The 21,097-nt window shown below is 53.4% G+C and overlaps 12 non-coding genes across 12 annotated transcripts; 10 read left to right on the forward strand and 2 right to left on the reverse strand.

The window, feature by feature from the left end:
* Positions 2,095-2,167, reverse strand: TRNAK-CUU. Its single transcript has one exon. It is a non-coding gene; the product is annotated as a tRNA-Lys (tRNA).
* Positions 3,327-3,398, forward strand: TRNAP-UGG. The gene has a single exon. It is a non-coding gene; the product is annotated as a tRNA-Pro (tRNA).
* On the forward strand, positions 8,464-8,536 carry TRNAK-CUU. Its single transcript has one exon. It is a non-coding gene; the product is annotated as a tRNA-Lys (tRNA).
* On the forward strand, positions 9,729-9,800 carry TRNAP-CGG. The gene has a single exon. It is a non-coding gene; the product is annotated as a tRNA-Pro (tRNA).
* On the reverse strand, positions 11,820-11,892 carry TRNAR-CCU. The gene has a single exon. It is a non-coding gene; the product is annotated as a tRNA-Arg (tRNA).
* TRNAK-CUU lies at positions 13,078-13,150 on the forward strand. The gene has a single exon. It is a non-coding gene; the product is annotated as a tRNA-Lys (tRNA).
* TRNAP-UGG lies at positions 16,388-16,459 on the forward strand. Its single transcript has one exon. It is a non-coding gene; the product is annotated as a tRNA-Pro (tRNA).
* TRNAP-AGG lies at positions 17,246-17,317 on the forward strand. Its single transcript has one exon. It is a non-coding gene; the product is annotated as a tRNA-Pro (tRNA).
* On the forward strand, positions 17,743-17,815 carry TRNAK-CUU. Its single transcript has one exon. It is a non-coding gene; the product is annotated as a tRNA-Lys (tRNA).
* On the forward strand, positions 18,978-19,049 carry TRNAP-UGG. Its single transcript has one exon. It is a non-coding gene; the product is annotated as a tRNA-Pro (tRNA).
* TRNAK-CUU lies at positions 19,469-19,541 on the forward strand. The gene has a single exon. It is a non-coding gene; the product is annotated as a tRNA-Lys (tRNA).
* On the forward strand, positions 20,442-20,513 carry TRNAP-UGG. The gene has a single exon. It is a non-coding gene; the product is annotated as a tRNA-Pro (tRNA).

Below are 21,097 nucleotides of genomic sequence, written 5' to 3' on the forward strand. Positions count from 1 at the left end.
CTTCTGAACAGATGAACCATACTGGGAGGGACCCAGGATCAGTTTCTGATTCTTCCAAGATTGTCCCAAGACACCGGTGGTCGTGGGCAGAGCACTGGCTCCCTGGAGTCACAGATGCGAGGACCCTACACAGGGGCAAAGGAGGGCCCACGAGCCCTCCCCTTTGGGACTCTGTGGTGCTGTGCATAGATCAGAAGAGTCGCGCAAGGAGCTGATCCTTAAGGTCATTTTAAACCGCTGAAGCCATACATAGATAGGAGCTCAATCATGAGTTAGATTCCGGATTATACAGGCAGAGGGAGCCATGATCCAGACTCCTCTGAGCCATACTCGGACCCAGGAGAGGGGCTGTTCCTTGCCCCCACCCTCAACCCCCAAGGACCACCCTGACAGACCCTGACCCAGGGCTGTGGCTAATGGCCCCAGGCCAAAAATTCCACTTTAACACTAAGAATCCCTGTCTGCCGACAACTACATGAGAAAGGGGGTAGGGGGGAGAGGCGGCGGAGGGCGCGGGGAGGGGGATGATGCCCGGCTGGACGTCCAGGGACTCTGCCAACCGCCTGAATGCCCAGAGGGCGGGCTTCGGGACACCCACACCTGTGACGATTTTTTTTTCTTCTTTTTTTTGCACGACCCGCCTTTGGGACTCAGCTGCGCGGAGTCCAAGACGACTCCTTTTAAGCTCGGCTAGCTCAGTCGGTAGAGCATGGGGCTCTTAACCTCAGGGTCGTCGGTTCGAGCCCCAAGTTGGGTGTGTGCTTTTGGATGATGAAGAGGCCGCACGGGTGGAAAATACCAAGAATTAACCATTTCCAGAGGTTTTTAGCGATACAGGCAGCCAGGGGACCTACGTTGCCAGCAACCTGATCGGTTCCCTGGATTGTCAACCATTTCAGCCGCAGACTTCCGTCTCCACCTTGAGCGAAGCGGTTCAGACCTTCGGCCCTCCAGCCAGCTTTTGAATACCTGGCCCGAGAAGATGCCTAGCCCCTGGATCTTGGGTTTAGTAAACCCCGAGAGACCGGTGCCGCTGCCCTCGACTAGGGGCTCATAGAACCCCGGACTCCAGGAACCCCAGGGCGCCCGCCGCCCGATGTGTGGGTGCCGGCGGCGGGGATGGGGAGGGCGGGGATGGAGGGCGACTCTCCGGGCCCGGAGCGCCCCGGCCAGTTCCAGGCACCGAGGTTTGGGGAGCCCCATCAGGAGCCTCCTCCGAAGCAGGGCTCCCCGCGTGCCTGAGGAGGGGCTGCTCAGAACTTCCCTCCCCAACCCGCCCCTCATCCCCGGTCCCGGCAATAGGTGGCGGAGGCGGGGGGTGGGGAGGGGCTCAACTTTGCTCCACTCTCCCCAGTAAAAAGGACATTGACACGGGGCGTTTGGCTTCCGGATTTGGGGGAAAGCGAGGAGGACGGGATACAATTTCCATCAGCGGATTTTCTCATTTTCTCTCAAGGGTCTAGCCTTCTAAAAGGGCAGGCTGGGTGTTTGGCAGGAGCAGATTTGCTTTCTTTTTTGGTGGGAATCCAGGCTTTTCTTGGAGTGACATCAGCGAGGCTGCCCCTGCCGCTCCCCCGGATCCTCGGAACTCGAGTTCCTAGGACCCAGGCTGCTGCTCCGGCCAGACTAAGGCACATTTAGTCTCAGGAATTTCTCCTGGTGTTCTTAGGTGAAAAGAAAGAACGGTCTGGGGTACAGAACAGTTAGGTCCATATAACCTTAGTAGCTTTATGGGCGGGGAAAAAAGGCTTACCTTCAGGACCAGTGTTAGTCAGCTGTGGTTGCCCTAACAAATTACCACAATCTGGGCAACTTGTGTGTGTGCGTGCTAAGTCGTCTCAGTCGTGTCTGACTCTTCGCGACCCTGTGGGCTGTAGCTCGCCAGGCTCCTTTTTCCGTGGGATTTTCTCGGCAAGAATACTGGAGTGGGTTGCCACTCAGAGGATCCTCCTGACACAGGGATCGAAACTGCGTCTCTCTGTCTCCTGCTTTGGCAGGCAGTAGCCCCATCTGCAGATAGGTGTGGCTAGGATTCTGTGAATGCTTGCTCTACACGGAAGAATCTGAATTCCCTTACCAGCTTAACAAAAGCTGCGCCCAACGTGGGGCTCGAACCCACGACCCTGAGATTAAGAGTCTCATGCTCTGCCGACTGAGCTAGCCGGGCTGCTTATTTACCCTGTCTCTTCTTAACAGATCGATCCCTGTCCATAGGTCCCTGCTGTGAACAGCTTGGCTTCTCCCAGTCTCCTCGAAAAACTGCCAGGGAGTCTCAGGTTTGAAGGCTGCGAGGGGGCGGCACAGCCTTGACCGTAATTTAGAGACTTGCTTAGGGGGGCGGGGAGGGGCGGGATAGGGGGCGGAGGCTGACCCAGACGGACAGGCATATGGAGGCCCCGGAGCGCGCCCCGCTGAGAGACCGGTGCCTAGGCCCCTGAATCCCATCCGCGTCCCAGGACCCCGCACGCGGGAGGCAGCCCCACGAAACTGTCTTCTTGCTTTCCAGATATGGGATTAGAACCCAAGCTTCCCCCAATCGTCCCTCCCTCCCCTGAGGGCGAGGGGGAAATTAGGACCCTCTTGCAGACGGGAGGGCAAGGTCACCAAGACAGGTGGCACAAGGCGTTCTTTTCTACAGTGGTCTGGGGGTGAGTCCTCAGGGCCTGTGAGAGCTCCTAGGGCCAAACCTTGGTCCCCTTGACCCCTGCCCCGAATACTCACCACTCAACCTTGCTACCCCCAGCCCTACCCCTCCCCGCTTTAGGCGGGCCGCCTGAGTTATCCAGAACGACCCAGGGGACCTGCTACAAGCCTGGGAGAGGAAACCCGGTACCCAGGGGGTGTGACGCAGTGTCCAGCCAGGGCCACCTTCTTCCGTCCTAGTCAGTTTCTGGAATAAGAAAGGGATCTGTGAGGCACCTAGAGCCACATGGGGGCTTTGGGAGCCCAGCCCAGGAGCCCCAGGGTCTGCCCTGGACCCTAGTCCCCCTTCCTGTAGGGTGAGACTTGGCGTTGATCCAAGGTCAGTGGCCGGGACTGGTCAGTTGGTCTCGACTTTGGGTCTCACAGGGAGCCCCCATGTGGTCCCTGCGACTGGGCCTGGGCCAGAGGGAGGGCCCAGGGGCAGTGGATCGGTGGAGAGGCGACCCCCCGGCCCCTGGGGCCCACAGTGTTGATCTCATTTCTCTCTGGAGAGTAAGGCAGATCCTCCAGCCACAAGCCCCCCTTCCCTCAGGGGAGGGAGGATCTGGGGGACCACCCAAACTGAGTGAGGGAGAGGAGAGGAGGAAATGGATGACACCAAGGACAGTCAGTAAGGTTACGATGGCTTGTTGGTCTAGGGGTATGATTCTTGCTTTGGGTGCAAGAGGTCCTGGGTCCAAATCCTGGACAAGCCCACTTGTTTAAGGCAGTTCAGCTTCAAGTTTTATGATGCTCTATATATGTTTGATTCTGGAGATATATATGTAGCATCTAATAAATATACTACTGTGCAGGCACCCTACCTTCTGAGATTCTGGATGACCATGAGTGTTAGGAAACCATTCAACCTAGCACAATGCCTTTTTTTTTTTTTCTTAGTAAATACTATTGGGTTATTTATTAATAGCTATCAGCATGAAGACAAATTTGAACAAGTCTACATTTTAAGCATATTTTTAAAACTATTGATATTTTAAAAGTAGGGAAAAAAACAAAGAATAGCATCTTCATTCCATCAAGGAAGAAACATACATTTCTGAATTCTGAAGAATTAACATACCATCAGAAAAAAAAACCCAGAACATTCCAAGGTCCTGTTCAAATAGTACTGCTTCCATATATTCCTCCCTGATTCTCTGCCCCCTCAATATAAAGAAAACAAAAAAAGTGAGGGTAAATAACTGCTCTTTCCTGTGACCATCAGCCTATAAGCCTCACTCACATTACCTGAACTGCCTTGATGGGCCTTGTTACCTTCTCCACTGCATCACGTTTAGCTCCTATTTTCTATGCCCATTCAAGTACAGCAGGTGTCATTATTTTATTAAACCCTTATATAAAATAGGTATTTGAAAAATATTTCTTGAATTGATGTGTATCTGAATATTAAAAAAATGTTTCTGAAGATTATTTTCTAAAAACCAGAATGTAGAAAAACATACACAAAGGCAATGATAAAATCTTACTTCCCCCAATATTACAAAGAATAAAAAATAAGGTTGACACCAGCTTTTAAATGGTAAATGATTAAGGGTGATAAATAGATCCTATACACGTGGGAAAATTCAGAAAATTATATCTAGTTGTCAACCTAAAGTTGGTGGAGGAAACCAACAGGTGGCTGTTCACTAGTGCCGTCATCCAGAATGGGACGACCTGATGGCAGCTGGGGGCCAGCCCACGCTTCCAATCGTGAATTCCACTCCAGGGAGTAGGCTCTCAAATGCCATTATTCCTTACCCTCGTAGGCCCCCTCTCTGCTTTATTTAGAGGACTGATCATGGTCTAACTCTACATCCCTTACTTCTCAATTCTGTTGACTGTCTGTCTCCTCCCCTGGAATGTCAGTTCCACGAGGGCAGAGACCTATTTGGTCGTTGTCACACCCTCAGAAAGTGTTGGTTGCTCAGTCGTGTCCGACTCTTTGTGACCCCATGGACTGTAGCCTGCCAGGCTCCTCTGTCCATGGAATTTCCCAGGCAAGAATACTGGAGTGGGTTGCCATTCCCTTCTCCAAGCACAATGCCTTTTTGAGAAGAATACTATTAATACTATTTTTATGTTCCTTTTGAACAATCATCATTATTTTCTAATGGAGTGTGTGCACTTGATGGGCCCTGTACAGCTTCTCCAACCTCAGAATCAGATTGAACACCACCACTCTCAGTTCCCACTCACCTTGATTTTCCAGCAGTGCTTGCTTTTTCCACAGAAGCCACAGAAAACCTAACTTTACAAAAGTATATATATATGATATTTGAACTGCAGCATAGTTAAAAGATCTAATTTGAATTCTACTTGTTAGTCAAGTCATTTTGAAAATGCTTTGAAAATGTTTGCTCTCTACTGTAGCTTTCAGTATCCTACAGCGTGTTAAAAGAATTTTCCTTCTCTTAACAGTTAAAAACATGGGATTGCTAATGTATATTTCTTAGAAGTAGTTGCTGTGAATTGAAATATGGGGCAGGGAGAAAGCAAATGGGAAGTGTGGATTAGAAGAAAGAACTTTACCTTTGGTAGGAGTATTAGTCTTAACAACTAACAGCGTTTATTTCCTTTTCCCTCCATTCTTTCAGAAGTGTATACTCCAGCAGCCTTATTTTTCTAGTTCACACATATTGATCTGATATTAAATATTAAATAGTTAGGCTTAGGTTTTGCAGAGAAAGAAAAAATGGCTTATACACTGAAGTCATGCCTTGTTTTTGTTTTAAAATTTTGGTTTCACTGTTAATGGGGTACATTGGATATAGGTTTACTTTAAAAACAGTTTGGACTTCCTTCAAGATACCTATTTCAAGAAAAAACATAGCTTTCCAAATGGTCACTATGTTTTAAAAAGTCTCACGTATATGCAATTCAAATAATGATGCTTAATTCAGAGCACTTTTGATGTTATATACAGTTTTATAATGTAAATCTAATTATATGGTCTTAGATCGGTTAGAATGGTGTATACTTTTTAGGTTTCAGGATTGCTTGAAGGGCTTCCTAAAATGTTTTTAAGTTCAGTTCTGATTATAAAGGACTTTGAGATTATCCCCCATATTGTCTGTAGAAGTGCAAACCTTAATTGACACTGTGTGGCATGACAGTTCAGCACCAAAACATTACAGTGAGTTCTGCTTATATTTCAGGTGAGGGAAATGGTTAATAGTCCCCTATGTTTCTTTAACAATGTTTTATAGTTTTAAGGTGTTTTCTCACTCATTATTTCATTCCATGCTTACATTACCCACCTTTATATAATGGGCAAATCCATTTTATATTTGAGGAAGCTGAGACAGCACTATGTAGTGGAAAAGGCATGAGCTGTGGAATTACATACCTTGGTTCTAATCTTGGCTTTATCCTTTATGATCTAGTGATAATTATTTATTTACTTTTTAGTTCTTTTTATGCAGCAGTTATGTGTTCAAGATTCAGAAGTGGCAAAAGAATCTTATTAGAACTTAGTATAATCTCATTTTCATAAAATATGTGGGTACACATACATGTTTTATATACATATCTTTTAATATTGGCCAGTTATTATATTTGGAGAAAGCAATGGCACCCCACTCTAGTACTCTTGCCTGGAAAATCCCATGGACGGAGGAGCCTGGTAGGCTGCAGTCCATGGGGTCACTGAGAGTTGGACACGACTCAGTGACTTCACTTTTACTTTTCACTTTCATGCATTGGAGAAGGAAATGGCACCCCACTCCAGTGTTCTTGCCTGGAGAATCCCAGGGATGGGGGAGCCTGGTGAGCTGCCATCTATGGGGTTGCACAGAGTCGGACACGACTGAAGCAACTTAGCAGTAGCAGCATGTGTGTGTGTATGTATGTATGTATGTGTATATATATATATATATAATCATAAAACTTGAAACTGAACTGCCTCAAACCAGTGGTTCACATAGAATGGTGTCTGATGGATATTGACTATTGCTCTTTCTCTCAAAACTTTAAACATCCCTGGAAAATTAAAAATGCCATAAAGGTGGCTCCACACACAGTTTGGGGACTGCAGAACTAGGCCAGAAGTGTTGCCCTGAGTACAGGAGTCACCTGGTTTAGGGACAGAAGTGGCCAGCATCAGAAGGAGCTCCTGCAGGTGGCCCCTTGGGCTGGGTGTGGGGGATGATCGCTATGGAAGGGGCTGCCCTTTGAGCCCAGTCCTTCCCCCTGCCCCAGGGGGCCCTGTCTGCCTGAGCCAGCAGCCCTGCACTCCTAGCCAGCTCTAACACCGAGGGCTGTTGGTCCACACAGACAGTACAGCCAGGCCCTGCCTGCTTGGTTCTGAAGAGAACCCTTGGGCTTGAATTCAGGACCTCTCACATCTAAAGCAAGAAAAGCACCCTCAGAACAGAAAAGTCCCTCTGGCTGGTGGTCCTTGGCGTCTGCTCTCCCTCACAGTCTGACGTGTACCCTCATCTCTGCGGTCTGGAATGCCAGTGTCTGTGGTGCTAAAAGACCATTCACAGACCACTGACAGATTTTCCTAAAACAAAAACCAAACAAACAAAAACCCCAAAACCAGCTAACCACAGGGGTTCATTTGGGATTTGAACCCAGGACCTCCCACTCCCAAAGCAAGAATCACACCCCTACACGAGCAAGCCACAGCATATGGGCTCCTAGTTGTCCTTGGTATCATCCATTTCCTCCTCTCCTCTCCCTCACTCAGTTTGGGTGGTCCCCCAGATCCTCCCTCCCCTGAGGGAAGGGGGGCTTGTGGCTGGAGGATCTGCCTTACTCTCCAGAGAGAAATGAGATCAACACTGTGGGCCCCAGGGGCCGGGGGGTCGCCTCTCCACCGATCCACTGCCCTGGGCCCTCCCTCTGGCCCAGGCCCAGTCGCAGGGACCACATGGGGGCTCCCTGTGAGACCCAAAGTCGAGACCAACTGACCAGTCCCAGCCACTGACCTTGGATCAACGCCAAGTCTCACTACAGGAAGGGGGACTAGGGTCCAGGGCAGACCCTGGGGCTCCTGGGCTGGGTTCCCAAAGCCCCCGTGTGGCTCTAGGCGCCTCACAGTTCCCTTCCTTATTCCAGAAACTGACTAGGAAGGAAGAAGGTGGCCCTGGCTGGACACTGCGTCACACCCCCTGGGTACCAGGATCCCCCTCCAGGCTTGCAGCGGGTGTCCTGGGTCATTCCGGTTCAGACCACACGGTCCGCCCTAAAGCAGGGTGTAGGCTGGGGTGGGGTGGGTAGTGTGAATTGGGGGCGGGGGTCACGGAGCCCAGATTCATCCTCAAGAGCTCTTGCAGGCCCTGGGGACTCACCCCAAGACCACCGTAGATAAGAACGCCTTGTGCTACCCATCTCTAGTGAGCCTAATCTTCAGGACCCTGTTCTCCGTCTGCAAGAGGGTCCTGATCTTCCCAACCCATGGGAGGAGAAACGGTCGGGGAAACTTGGGTTCTGATTTCATATCTGGGAAGCAAGGAGGCAGTTTCATGGGGCTGCCTCCTGCGTGCGGGGTCCGGGGACCGTGAATAGGGCTTCAGGGGCCCAGGCACTGACTTCCCAGCACTGCACGCTCCCATCTGGCCTCCATCTGTCCGTCTGGGTCAGCCTCCCCTTTCCCCCTTCCCTCGGAACCCTAGGCAAGTCTCTGTATTTCAGTCAAGGCCGTCCTGACTCCTCGCAGTCTTCAAACCTGAGGCTCCTTGGCAGTTTCTCAAGTAAACTGGAAGGGGCCAAGCTGTGCACAGCAGGGATCTATGGACAGGGGTGGTTCCTTCAAAGAAAAAAGATGAAAGAGGTGCCCGGCTAGCTCAGTCGGTAGAGCATGAGACTCTTAATCTCAGGGTCGTGGGTTCGAGCCCCACGCTGGGCGCAGCTTTTGTTAAGCTGCGTTAGGAGAGTGCAGAGTCTTATGCGACAAGCAAGCATTCACAGAATCCTAGCCACACCAATCACAAGACCCTGGGACCAAATTTCAAGACCTCGACCTACGAAAAGGAAATGGCAACTCACTCCAATATTCTTGCCTAGGAAACCCATGGCCGAAGGCGCCTGGCCCGCTACAGTCCAGAGTCAGAAAGAGTCCCACACAGCTGAGCAGCGAAGCAACAACGATGACCTAGGGTCAGGGAGAAAGCATGCAACTTTCATAAAGAAGGAGACGGGGAAGATCTTCATATTTTGATGGTTTGATCTTTTGGAGGTGACTGCTGGCTGGGGACAGACTCCCAACCCCAGGGCCAGCTAATTCCTAGAGGAAGTAAACAGTTTGCAAACCAACAAATTTCTAGTCCACACACTGAGTCATCTCTTTATCTAACTTTCACACACCAAGCCAATATTTCCCCTGGCCCCAATCACCCAGGGTTTGATCACCCAGCCCCCACACCCTAAAACCCACCGAACTGTTCAAATGAGCCAGCCACTGTTGATCCCACCCTGCCTTACTTTTCCCATGGAAGGGATTTGCCCAGAACCACAGGAGGCTCCCAAGGTGGTCCTCTCCCCCCCCTGTGGGGCTTTGGGGATCAACAGGGGGATCCGCCACCCTTTTCCGGCGCACAGGCTGGCAGCCCTGGGGCCAGACGCATAAGGCGGAGCGGTCACCTCCTTCCCCTGATCCTCCTCCTCCGGAGGTTCCAGGACACAGGCCCCACCTTAGGGGATCGGCGCCTGCTTGATGCCAGTCCCCTGTGCCTCCCTGCTCCGAAGCCACAATCTACAGCCCCATGCTGCCAGCCTGAGGCTCGGAGTCCTCTGGACTGCCGGTGCTCGTCCTGTAAGATGCCTTCTCGCTCATCCGAGCCTCTGGTCCCCGATCCCCCGCCCCCATGTTTCTGCTGCTCACTCCCCTAGGGCGGGGATCAATCCCCCTGTGGTCCAGGAATCAGCCCTTCCTGATCCTGGCGTAGCGGACCTCTCTTTCTGCCCCTGCTGGCCTGGGTTTCTTGGGTCTCCCCGCCCGAATCCAAGTGCCCCTCTGCCAGTCTACTTCGAAATAAACCTGACTCGCGCAAGGATGGGAATAGTTGTAAAGGAAGAGTTGAAAGGGACCTTGCAGGGGTGGCTCGTTGGTCTAGGGGTATGATTCTCGCTTCGGGTGCGAGAGGTCCCGGGTTCAAATCCCGGACGAGCCCAGGTTATCCTTTACGGTTTACCCACTGTTTTAGAGCCCGCAGGATCGATAGCGAACCGAGAGACTTACGGGCCACGCGTTCTGCGCTCCACTTCAGGCCCCTCCTTGTTGATGCTGACCCCGGCTCACATGGCTCACATTCCTCTCCGGAGCCCGAGCCCGGGAACCTGACCTCACGGTCCCTGCTCCCGCGCACAGCTCTGATCCATTCTTCCTTCCCGGCACGCAGCTCTTTCCCGACTAGACACGATTTTCTTCCGGCTGGTCCGAGATGCGCTGGTAAAGGTGTAAAAATACACATTGGCTTTTGAAGACTCCATCCAAAGTAAGCGGTCTGATAATTTGTTGAAATGATACTTTAGATATATATTGATTTAGTTAAAATATACTACACTTAATTTTACCTTTTTGTTACTATTTTAAAAATCTGTGGGAATTCCTTGGTGGTCCAGTGGTTAATCAAGATTCGCCGTTTTCATTGCTGGAGTCTCCGGTTGATCCCCAATAGAGTAGCTAAGATCTGACATCTAATAAGATGTTAAATAGAAATTTGATAGAAGGCATTCTTCTTTTGTTCCAGAATTCAAAATTCTTCCACTACATACATTCGCCCTTGGAAGGAAGGCTTATACATGTGTGTGTGTGTGTGTGTGTGCGTGTGTATGTGTGTGTGTGTGTTAGTTGCTTGGTGGTGTTCGACTCTTTGCAACCCGATATACTGTAGCCCACCAGGCCCCTCCATCCATGGGATTCTCCAAGCAAGAACACTGAAGTCGGTTGCCATTTCCTTCTCCAAAAGGAACTATAGAAAAAAAGAAAGTGAAGTTGCTCAGTCGCTTCCAATTCTTTGCGACCCCATGAACCATAGCCTACCAGGCTCCTTCATTCGTGGAATTTTCCAGGCAAGAGTACTAGAGTGGGTTGCCATTTCCTTCATATTGTTATGCAATATGTTAAGTATTGTTAAGCAATGCTTAACTTTTAGTTTAGCTGATTGAATTTCTTACCTGGCAACTTGGAACCCCATGTATGTGTTCTACTGGACAAGATGGAAGCTGCAGATGATTAGAATCCAACCTTGAAGGTCCTACAGTGTCACTTCAGCCCTACATTATGATATGAAGAGGTCACAGCCACAGTCCACTGAGGTTCAAGTGGGGTCAGTCCAAAGACCCCCACTCCTCACTGCAAAGAGTGTCAAATAATTTGTGGTCATTAAAAAAGAAAAAAAAAAGCTTTATTCAGACTCACAGATATTTAGAGAAAAAGCCAGTGGCTACCAGTGGGGAGATGGAACAGGGAAAGGGGCACATGGGGTAAGGGATTAATAGGTAGAAACTATTATGTACAAAATAAGCTACAATGATATACTGTACAACACTGGGAATAAAGTCAATTTTTCTAGTAATTATGAATGAAGTATAATCTTTAAAATTGTGAATCACTATATTGTACACCTGTAACATAAAATATTGTACATCAATTATACTTCAATTTTTAAAAGTTTTGATATAATAGAGTGTAACACATTTAAAGTACACAATTTCATACATTTTGATCTTTGTGTACTCCCAAACCATCACCAGAGTCAAAATAATGAACAAATTCATCAACCTCAACATTTTTCTCATGGCTCTGTTATCTCTTCCTTCTACCCCTCAAACACCAGTTTGCTGAGAGTTTTTAAAATCAGGAATGGAGGCTGGACTTATCAAGTGCCTTTACTGCATGTATTGAGATGATCATATGGTCTTTTTCATCTATAAAAAGTGCATTGATTTTTAAATGTAAACATTCTAGATAGTTTAAAGACATATCAGAACGTTAAAGATCTTGCTCCTCTGTGACGTGTCCCTTATCCTCTAGCCAGCTCCCTTCCTTCCTCACTTTCACCGGTGTAAAGAAACACCTGTCCTCCAACGTTGGGGGTCCTAAAAGGTGCAGCTCTCAGGGATGTGGTTGACAACAGTTTTTGCTGACAGAAGCCACCCCAACATACAGATGCCAAAATGTGACCGATTACCCCGGGTGGGACTCGAACCCACAATCCCTGGCTTAGGAGGCCAGTGCCTTCTCCATTAGGCCACCGGGGCGTGCTCTCTAGGCGCTCTCTTCCTGTCCAGGACCCGCCCCTTCTACATAAGAAGCACGAGACTTCTGTTCCAGTATTTTGCTGCGCTGCTTCCTTTGCTTAGGAACAAGCACAGGCTTGGGATATAGGCACCCTTGTGCCCGGTACCCTAGGGTCCCAGGGCTGCCCAAGTGCCCCCGCGCCTGGTGGGGATGGAGGAGGGAGTCGAGGTGGAGGTGGGGGTGGTGGTGGAAGCCGCCCTGAGTGAGTATCGCTGAACCCCGGACCCTAGAACATCAAGCATAACCTCACCATCCCCTTCGGGGTATTGGCAGCGAAACTTGCCCCAGGTTCCCTCTCTCGGAGCAGAGCATCCCGCCTCTGCCCTAGTTGCGGTGGGGGGGTGGGGTGGGGGACGCGGGGAGGAGAGGAAGGGCGGTGTCAGGGCGACCAAGAACCAGAATGCGTCATCTTCGTTCTGGCTCTTTGGTTTAAGGGTACGGTGCTGGCCTTGGGGGCGACCGGCCCTTCACGACAGTCTTGGGCATCCCTGAGTTTCCAGAAGCTGTCGCTTTCAGGAGGGGCAAGCCGGGAAAGCTCCAGGAGGAGGGGATCCATCACATCTCCCCCTTTTTAGTGCCCAGCACAGGGAAGGCGGTGGCTACAGACTTTTCCTGCTGGAAGAAGTGTCCCTCACCCTCTGCTCGTCTCACCTGGAGACTCAGGGGGACCATGGGACCCGGAAGGGACCTGTGGACAAGGACCGAGTTGGGGAAGGAGATGAGTGAGTTCAGAACCTCCACACTCGTCCTCCGAGCCGCGCGCGGCACCTTGTCCCACGACGACGCCCTTGGGGCTCGAACCCGGGACCCGATCTGGGATGATTCTAAGGAAGAGAGGAGGTCGCAGCTTCTCGCACTCTGGGCGTCCAGGCTGCGGACTCTGCGACCCCAGACCACAAATCGCCCCTACCAGAGCAAAGGGGACCAGGTTTGTCTGCTGTGGAGGCTCCAGCGAGTGGGCCACTCGCTAGAGCGAGGGACTGGGGACCTGACTTTCCTCTGCAGACCTAGAACGTGGGCCACGAGTGGAAGACAGCAGCTCCGCGATTCAGCGCCTGTAACCTCCGGCGGGAGGTAGAAAATGGGAAGAAAAGGCGGGGTAGGAGTAGCCAGCCAGTCACCTGGGCTCCGCCTCCCTCTGCAACGCCCGGCTAGCTCAGTCGGTAGAGCATGAGACTCTTAATCTCAGGGTCGTGGGTTCGAGCCCCACGTTGGGCGGGTTTCCTATTTTGGGGGCCCCTGTCACTTGCATAGGCTTTGCATAGGCTTTTCAATAACTCCGAATCCGCTTTGGAGAGATCTTCCTGAGAAAGGGCTTCCCTGCTGGCACAGCTGGTAAAGAATCCACCTGCAATGTGGGTAGAGCTGAGTTCTGTCCCTGGGTTGGGAAGATCCCCTGGAGAAGGGAAGAGTTTATGGCCCCAGTATTCTTGCCGGAGAATTCCAAGGACTGTATAGTCCATGGAGGGTCGCAAAGAGTCAGACAGGACTAAGCGACTTTCATTTTTCTGAGAAAACAAACAAAGTCCTAGGCACCTTATCCTATGAGGAGGAAGAAAGGACACCGATTTGGGGTGTGATTCTCCCCTCAGAAGACATTTTGGGCGGAGGGAGCAGAGAGGGTGTGTCTTAAACAAGAAAAGACAGAGCCAAGCCTGGAAGGGTCCCTGCACTATTGTTATGGTGTCCGTCCTGCTCCCTGACCGACTGGGGTGTCCGAGCCTTGGTTATACTCTTCAGTTGGCTTTGGGTGGGTCCACAGGGCCCCTGGCGCCCTCACACCAAGTGAGACTCACATCCTACCCCTCTCTACAGGCAGATTCAAATCCTGGGCAAGCCCTTCCCTTGCCCTCAGTGCATTTTTGTGGTGTGCCTGGAATGACAGACTGTGATTCCAGGTGCTTTTACTTTATGATGGAGAGCAAAGGGATTGAGACAGGAGGAAGTAGTGACAGGGAGTCCTGAGGTCCAAGCCCTGCTCTCCCCCCTTGCCCTGGGTATCACTTTGGGACACTGGGGACTGATCTATGTCCCTGACCCACACATCCATGCTTCCCTGCACAGACTCTGTCCCTGAACCTCAGTTTCAGGAGCACTCTAGTAACCTTGTGGAGATCTAAGAAATCTCCACAGCCAAGTGACTGGTGATCTGGGGTTTTGTGCCTCCCTCTAGGTGTGAGTGGTCCAGGATACAAATCCTGGGCAGTTCTTTAGGGTTGGGAGAGGGCTATAGGACCAGGCTCCTCTAGTCCCCATCTGGACTTCAGAGATCTGGACCCACCAAGCCTGGGCTCTCAAGGGCCTCTCAAGGGCCTCATCTGTAGAGTGGGGATAATAGCAGCTCATGCCTCAAAGATTTATTTGGGATATTAAGTTACTTAATTTTTTGGTAAATAATTTAGAACAGTGTCTCAAGACTGCAGAACTAACTCTTGCCTGAGCTTCCATCCTGTCTGCCCACCCCAGGCCACCTCCCGGAGCCAGGCAACTCTGGGCTGCTGGAAGCACCGGTTTTCTCCCTAGGGCCCCTCCCATCTCCCTGGGCCCACTCTTCCGCCCCACTTTGGGCAGAAACCTGAAGAGTCTTGTCCCAGATGGCAGCCTCTAGCTTTGGATCCTGAGGGTTCCCATCAGTGATCCGGCCGGACTCAGAGTCAGTCGGGGCTCAGCAAAATATTTTGGCAGAAGGAACCCACGGCTCAGGCCTGCTTTCCATCACCCTGAGGCAGGAACTGTGTCCTCATATTCCTGGCGCCACCGCAAGCTGACATACTCACGTCCCCTGGCCTCATAGTGGGGACTGGAGTCAACATGTGGGCCTCAGGCTGTGTCAAAGCCCAGAGAAAGATCGAATTCAACTCAGTACCAGGCAACATCCGGGATTTAAGGCTGCATCTGACTTTGGTGGTTCAGGTTGAGGGCCACGGGTGCAGCTGAAAATACCCATGATCTGAAGCAGACCCTGGCATCATCCTGAGCCGAGACGCGACTTTAACAGATATTTGGTGACAGCAAGTAGGTGGTCCCATCCTCATTTGGGGCCGAGTGTCCGTCTACATGTCGTGAGATCATCCCCCGCGGGTCTGCTCTGAGTTCTGTCCTTGCCACAGGGCTTCTGGCAGCCGCTGAGCCACCAGCCAACCGTCCCACCCTCCGTCAGTACTGAGTCCCACCCCAGCCCCGCACAGTCCTCCCAAGCCTGAGAACACCACAGATTCTAGGCAGTCTAGACACGGAGAATGCCCGGAGAGGACTCCATGTCCCCACTGACCCCAAGCCTGCCCTCTCCTGTCATTTGGAGTGGTCCATAGCCAGTCACCTCTGGAAATGTGAGCAGGTAGCAAAGTGCAGCTGCCCAGCTAGCTTAATCTCAGGGTCATCATGGGTTTGAGCCCAACCTTCGGGGACTTTTTGGCTGCCTTTTTTTTTTTTTTTTGCTGTCTATTGTGGATTTCTGTCCCACGTGAGCTAGTTTTCTACTCCCAGCTGTCCACTCTTGACTAAAAACTGCCCTGTTAGAGGCTCAGTGAGCTGAAACACATAAATTCCTGATCACCATAGGCGTCTATGCTGGGACCTGCCTTGCTGTCGTCCTCTCCTTTGAGCGTTTGGGCCTCTCGTGGGGGCTTGTAGACACCCAGTTTTGGAAGGCGAGGGGAGTAAGGAGTTTAGGACAAGGCCAGAACTAATGCCCGTTAAGGCTGCCAGCTCCCCAAATTAAAAAGTGTGAAGACCTAGGCTGCCCCGGGAATTTGACCCTTTTGCTCCTAATGGAGCCTCCCAGTGGCTCAGCCGGTAAAGAATCCGCCTGCTATGCAGGAGACCTGGGTTCGTCTCCCTGGGTTGGGAAGATCCCTTGGAAAAGGGAATGGCTTGTGGATGCAGTATTCTGGCCTGGAGAATTCCACGGACTGTATAGTCCATGGGGTCATAAAGAGTCGGACAGGACTGAGCGACTTTCACTCACCCCTGAACCAGTGAGCCTTCCCAGGGAAACTCCTCCTCTTCCTCTTCTTGCTCAGAAATAGTGCTCTGTTTGGGGGAGAATTTGGTTCAGGTGTCAATCAAATAGAGGGATAAAGGGTTGTTCCAGTAGTTGCAGAGTCTGCTTTGCCTCAGGCCCAGGCACCCCGGACAGGTCCTGGAGAGAGCCGCCTGCGGGCGAGGTGCAGGGCTGGAGTCAACGGCAGCCACTTGAGGCCAGGTGGGAGGGGGGCTTCAGGGACCTCCCAAGAGTGGAGAGCGGCAGCTTCCCAGTCTCCCTTCATCTCCCACAGCAGGAGGAGCCAGTGAGCTAACCGTCCGTCTGAAGCCGGAGTTCGGCTGCGAACCCGCCACCTCAGGAACCCACAGAGCGGGTTTCGCAGGTGCGCACACTGACAACTGAGCTACAGCGGCGAGCTTCCCGGGAGTCACCTGCAGAGGGACGCGGGGGAGGGGTGGGAGGCGCGTGTCGGCTCGTTGGTCTAGGGGTATGATTCTCGCTTTGGGTGCGAGAGGTCCCGGGTTCAAATCCCGGACGAGCCCGTCCTTTTTCTTTAAGAGGAGGACTGAAGACCGACTTGGTGGAAGCTTCGGGGAGACACAAGGCGCGCCTAGGGCCTCTGAGGCCAGGACCGCTGCTGTCCGGCCGGATCAGTCGGTAGAACAAAGCGACTCTCACAGTCAAGCCTCGGGGATTGGGGGCCCCGCGCCGGAAGAGCGCTGTCTTGATTTTGACCTGCGGGGGCGGGAGCGGAGCGCGGAGCCGGGAGAAGCGCGAGCAGCGCGGGAGGCCGAGGCGGAGGCGGTGTCCCCTGGATGCACTCCGCCGGCGTTTGTTGAGCGATCACCGAGGGCCACGTCTTGGCGGTTCGGCCGCCCCCAAAGCGAGCGTCCCAGAGATCGCGGCTCCGGGACCCTCCGCGCCCCAGCCCGCTCCCGAGCTCTCCCCACCTGCCCGCGCGACCCGGAGTCCTTCGCCGGCTTTGTCCAGCGGGTCCCCTGCGCTCGCGGCTGCGAAGAGGCCTGCGAAGTGACCGATGAGCGGCGCGGGGACAGAGGCCGGCCGCCCTTCCCGGTCCCGGGCTCTCTGTCGTCCGAGGGCGGAGGGGAGGCGGCCCGGACCCCGGACTGTCGGAGCTCGGGGGCTTCTGTCCGTTTTGCCAGCCCGGGAGCGCTGAGTTTTCCCCGCGCTCATCATTCCTGGAAGCCCGCACTTCCCAGTGGGTCTGAAACTGGGGTCTCCCTTCCGCACCACCTTAGTGGCGTCGCCGGTCCAGCTCCAAGACACCACGGCATCAGAGAGGAGAGCCAAAATACCTTAAGATGTATGGCTCGTTGGTCTAGGGGTATGATTCTCGCTTAGGGTGCGAGAGGTCCCGGGTTCAAATCCCGGACGAGCCCTGCTTTTCTGCCCCACTTGTGGGTCTCAGGGTCCATTCTGTGCCTCCCTTTGTCGTCGTTTCAAAATTTTCACTGAGGCCCAGTAGCCAAAGTGTCTCCACGAGTGTCTTAAAAAGCTACTTTTTCAGTCGAGTTCCAGACATGGAAGACGGAGAGAGGTTGCCTTCTCCATAAGGAGCCGGTGATTCGCCGCTTGCAGGTCTCTGAACCGTCAGGCCTGGGCCCCACAGTCCCAGGTCAGGAAGCCAGGATATCGGCGTGCAGAGAGGTGATGCGCTGCTGGCGTTTGCGTCTGGAGCCCAGCCCCGCCTCAAATCCAGTCACCCCATGTTCCCGCTGACCCCGGGATTTGCCCCATCCTATCTTTTGTGGGGGTCCACAGCCGTCAAGTTCCAACACGTGTCCGCAGAGGAGTCTGTGCAGTCGCCCGGCTAGCTCAGTCGGTAGAGCATGAGACTCTTAATCTCAGGGTCGTGGGTTCGAGCCCCACGTTGGGCGTAGATTTTGCTGCCTGTTTGGATTTTTGCCTCCCGTGCGTTGGTCTGCTCCCAGCTGTCTATTCCCGATTTAAAACCGCCTTGTTGGAGGCACAGGGTGCAGGCACACACAAATTCCTGCTCTCCACTGATGCATTTGAACTGTGTTGTTGGAGAAGACCCTTAAGACTCCCTTGCACTACAAGGAGATCAAACCAGTCCATCCTAAAAGAAATCAACCCTGAATATTCATTGGAAGGACTGATGCTGAAGCTCCAATCCTTTGGCCACCCGATGCCAAGAGCCAACTCATTGGAAAAGACCCTGATGTTCGGAAAGATTGAAGGCAGGTGGGAAGGGGGAGAAGGGGGTGGGCAGAGGATGATGGTTGGATGGCATCATTGAGTCAATGACCGTGAGTTAGAGGGAACTCCTGGAGCTGATGATGGACGGGGAGGCCTGGCATGCTGACGTCCACAGGGTCACAGAGTCGGACACGACTGAGCGGCTGAACAATATTGGAAGCCATGCTGGGTCCTGCCCTCGTCCTTGTCAGCTCCTTGTAGCGGGTGGGTCTCTCTCTCATGGGGGCTCGTAGACTCCTATTCCTGGAAGGTCAAGAAAGTAAGCAGATCAGGACAAGGCAAGAATCGACGCCATTTAAGGCTCACAGGGGTTTTTCTCCTCAGGGAACACCGGTCCCAATTAAAAAAAAACCAAAGTGTAAAAACCTGAGCCCCTCCTCCTTCACCTGGACCAGGGAGCCGTGGCTGGAACCGCCTCCCGCTCCTCCTCTAGTCACGCTGCTCCGTTGGGGCAGAATTGGATTCAGGTGTCTATTAACTAGAGGAATATAGGATTCTTTCCTCCCTCACTCGGGCCCAGGTATGCCCGATCGGTCCCTAGGTGAGGCCTCTTGCAGACGAGGTGCCCTGGGCGCGGAGTCTCCTGCCTCCATTTGAGGCCAGAACTGAGCAGAGCTGCAGCTGCGGGGTCTCCTCCAGCTCCCGCCACACGAGGAGCAGATAATCCAACCGTCCCTCTGAAACTGGACTGCAGCTACGAACCTGTGACCTGGGGTTCGCAGGTGGGGATGCAGACAACTGAACTATGGCGGGGAGCGTCACCGGAGTCACCTGCGGAAGGAGGGTGTGGGTTGGGGGGGGGGTAACCGTGGTATGTGTGGCTCGTTGGTCTAGGGGTATGATTCTCGCTTTGGGTGCGAGAGGTCCCGGGTTCAAATCCCGGACGAGCCCCGCTATTTCTTCCCCCACTTGTGGGTCTCAGGGCCCACTCTGTACCTCCCCTTGTTATCATTTCAAAATTTTCATTGAGGCTCAGTAGCCAGAGTGTCTCAAAAAGCTACTTTTTCAGTACGAATTCCAGGCATGGAAGACGGAGAGAGGTTCCCAACTTCTGCATCAGGAGTCGGTGGTTCGCCGCTTGCAGCTCTCTGAACCGTCAAGCCTGGGCCCCGCAGTCCCAGGTCAGAAGTCCAGGTTACCGGCGTTCAGAGAGGTGATGCGCTGCTGGCCTTTGCGTCTGGAGCCCAGCCCCGCCTCAAATCCAGTCACCCCATGTTCCCGCTGACCCCGGGATTTGCCCCATCCTATCTTTTGTGGGGGTCCACAGCCGTCAAGTTCCAACACGTGTCTGCAGAGGAGTCTGTGCAGTCGCCCGGCTAGCTCAGTCGGTAGAGCATGAGACTCTTAATCTCAGGGTCGTGGGTTCGAGCCCCACGTTGGGCGTAGATTTTGCTGCCTGTTTGGATTTTTGCCTCACGTGGGTTGGTCTACTCGCAGCTGTCCATTCCCGATTTAAAACTGCCCTGTTGGAGGCACAGGGTGCAGACATACACACCTTAGGAAGCCAGCCTGGGTCCTGCCCTCGGAGTTGTCTGCTCTTTGTAGCAGATGGGTCTCTATTCGGGACAGCTAGACTCCCATTTCTGGAAGGTGAAGGGAATAAGCAGGTTAGGACAAAGCAAGAACCAACGCACTTTAAGCGTTTCAAGGCTTTTCCTCCTCAGGGAACACTGCTGCTGCTGTTCCTAAGTCGATTCAGTCGTGTCCGACTCTGTGCGACCACATAGACGGCAGCCCACCAGGACTGGTCCTAATCACAATACAAAAAAGTGTAAAAACCTGAGCCCCTCTTCCTTCCCCTGGACCTGGGAGCCACGGCCAGAAACCGCCTCCCCCTCCTCCTCTCGCTCAGACAACGCTGCTCTGTGGGGGCAGAATTGGATTCAGAAATCTAGGGTTCTTCCAGAATCTGTTTTCAATTCCTCAGGAGGCCCAGGCACCCCCACTCCCCGCCTCCCCTCCCCGACCTCCCACCCCCCCCCCATCGATTCCCGCGTGAGGCCGACTGCAGGCGAGGTGTTCTGGGCGGCGAAGTCTCCTGCCTCCATTTGAGGCCAGAACTGAGCATAGCTGCAGCTACGGGGTCTTCCTCCAGCTCCCGCCGCAAGAGGAGCAGATAATCTAACCGTCTGTCTGCAACCGGAGTTCGGCTGTGAACCCGCCACCTCAGGAACCCACAGAGCGGGTTTCGCAGGTGCGCACACTGACAACTGAGCTACAGCGGCGAGCTTCCCGGGAGTCACCTGCAGAGGGACGGGGGGGGAGGGGTGGGAGGCGCGTGTCGGCTCGTTGGTCTAGGGGTATGATTCTCGCTTTGGGTGCGAGAGGTCCCGGGTTCAAATCCCGGACGAGCCCGTCCTTTTCCTTTAAGAGGAGGACTGAAGACCGACTTGGTGGAAGCTTCGGGGAGACACAAGGCGCGCCTAGGGCCTCTGAGGCCAGGACCGCTGCTGTCCGGCCGGATCAGTCGGTAGAACAAAGCGACTCTCACAGTCAAGCCTCGGGGATTGGGGGCCCCGCGCCGGAAGAGCGCTGTCTTGATTTTGACCTGCGGGGGCGGGAGCGGAGCGCGGAGCCTGGAGAAGCGCGAGCAGCGCGGGAGGCCGAGGCGGAGGCGGTGTCCCCTGGATGCACTCCGCCGGCGTTTGTTGAGCGATCACCGAGGGCCACGTCTTGGCGGTTCGGCCGCCCCCAAAGCGAGCGTCCCAGAGATCGTGGCTCCGGGACCCTCCGCGCCCCAGCCCGCTCCCGAGCTCTCCCCACCTGCCCGCGCGACCCGGAGTCCTTCGCCGGCTTTGTCCAGCGGGTCCCCTGCGCTCGCGGCTGCGAAGAGGCCTGCGAAGTGACCGATGAGCGGCGCGGGGACAGAGGCCGGCCGCCCTTCCCGGTCCCGGGCTCTCTGTCGTCCGAGGGCGGAGGGGAGGCGGCGCGGACCCCGG

Source organism: Capra hircus, chromosome 25 (assembly GCF_001704415.2).
Source record: "Capra hircus breed San Clemente chromosome 25, ASM170441v1, whole genome shotgun sequence".
NCBI lineage: Eukaryota > Metazoa > Chordata > Mammalia > Artiodactyla > Bovidae > Capra > Capra hircus.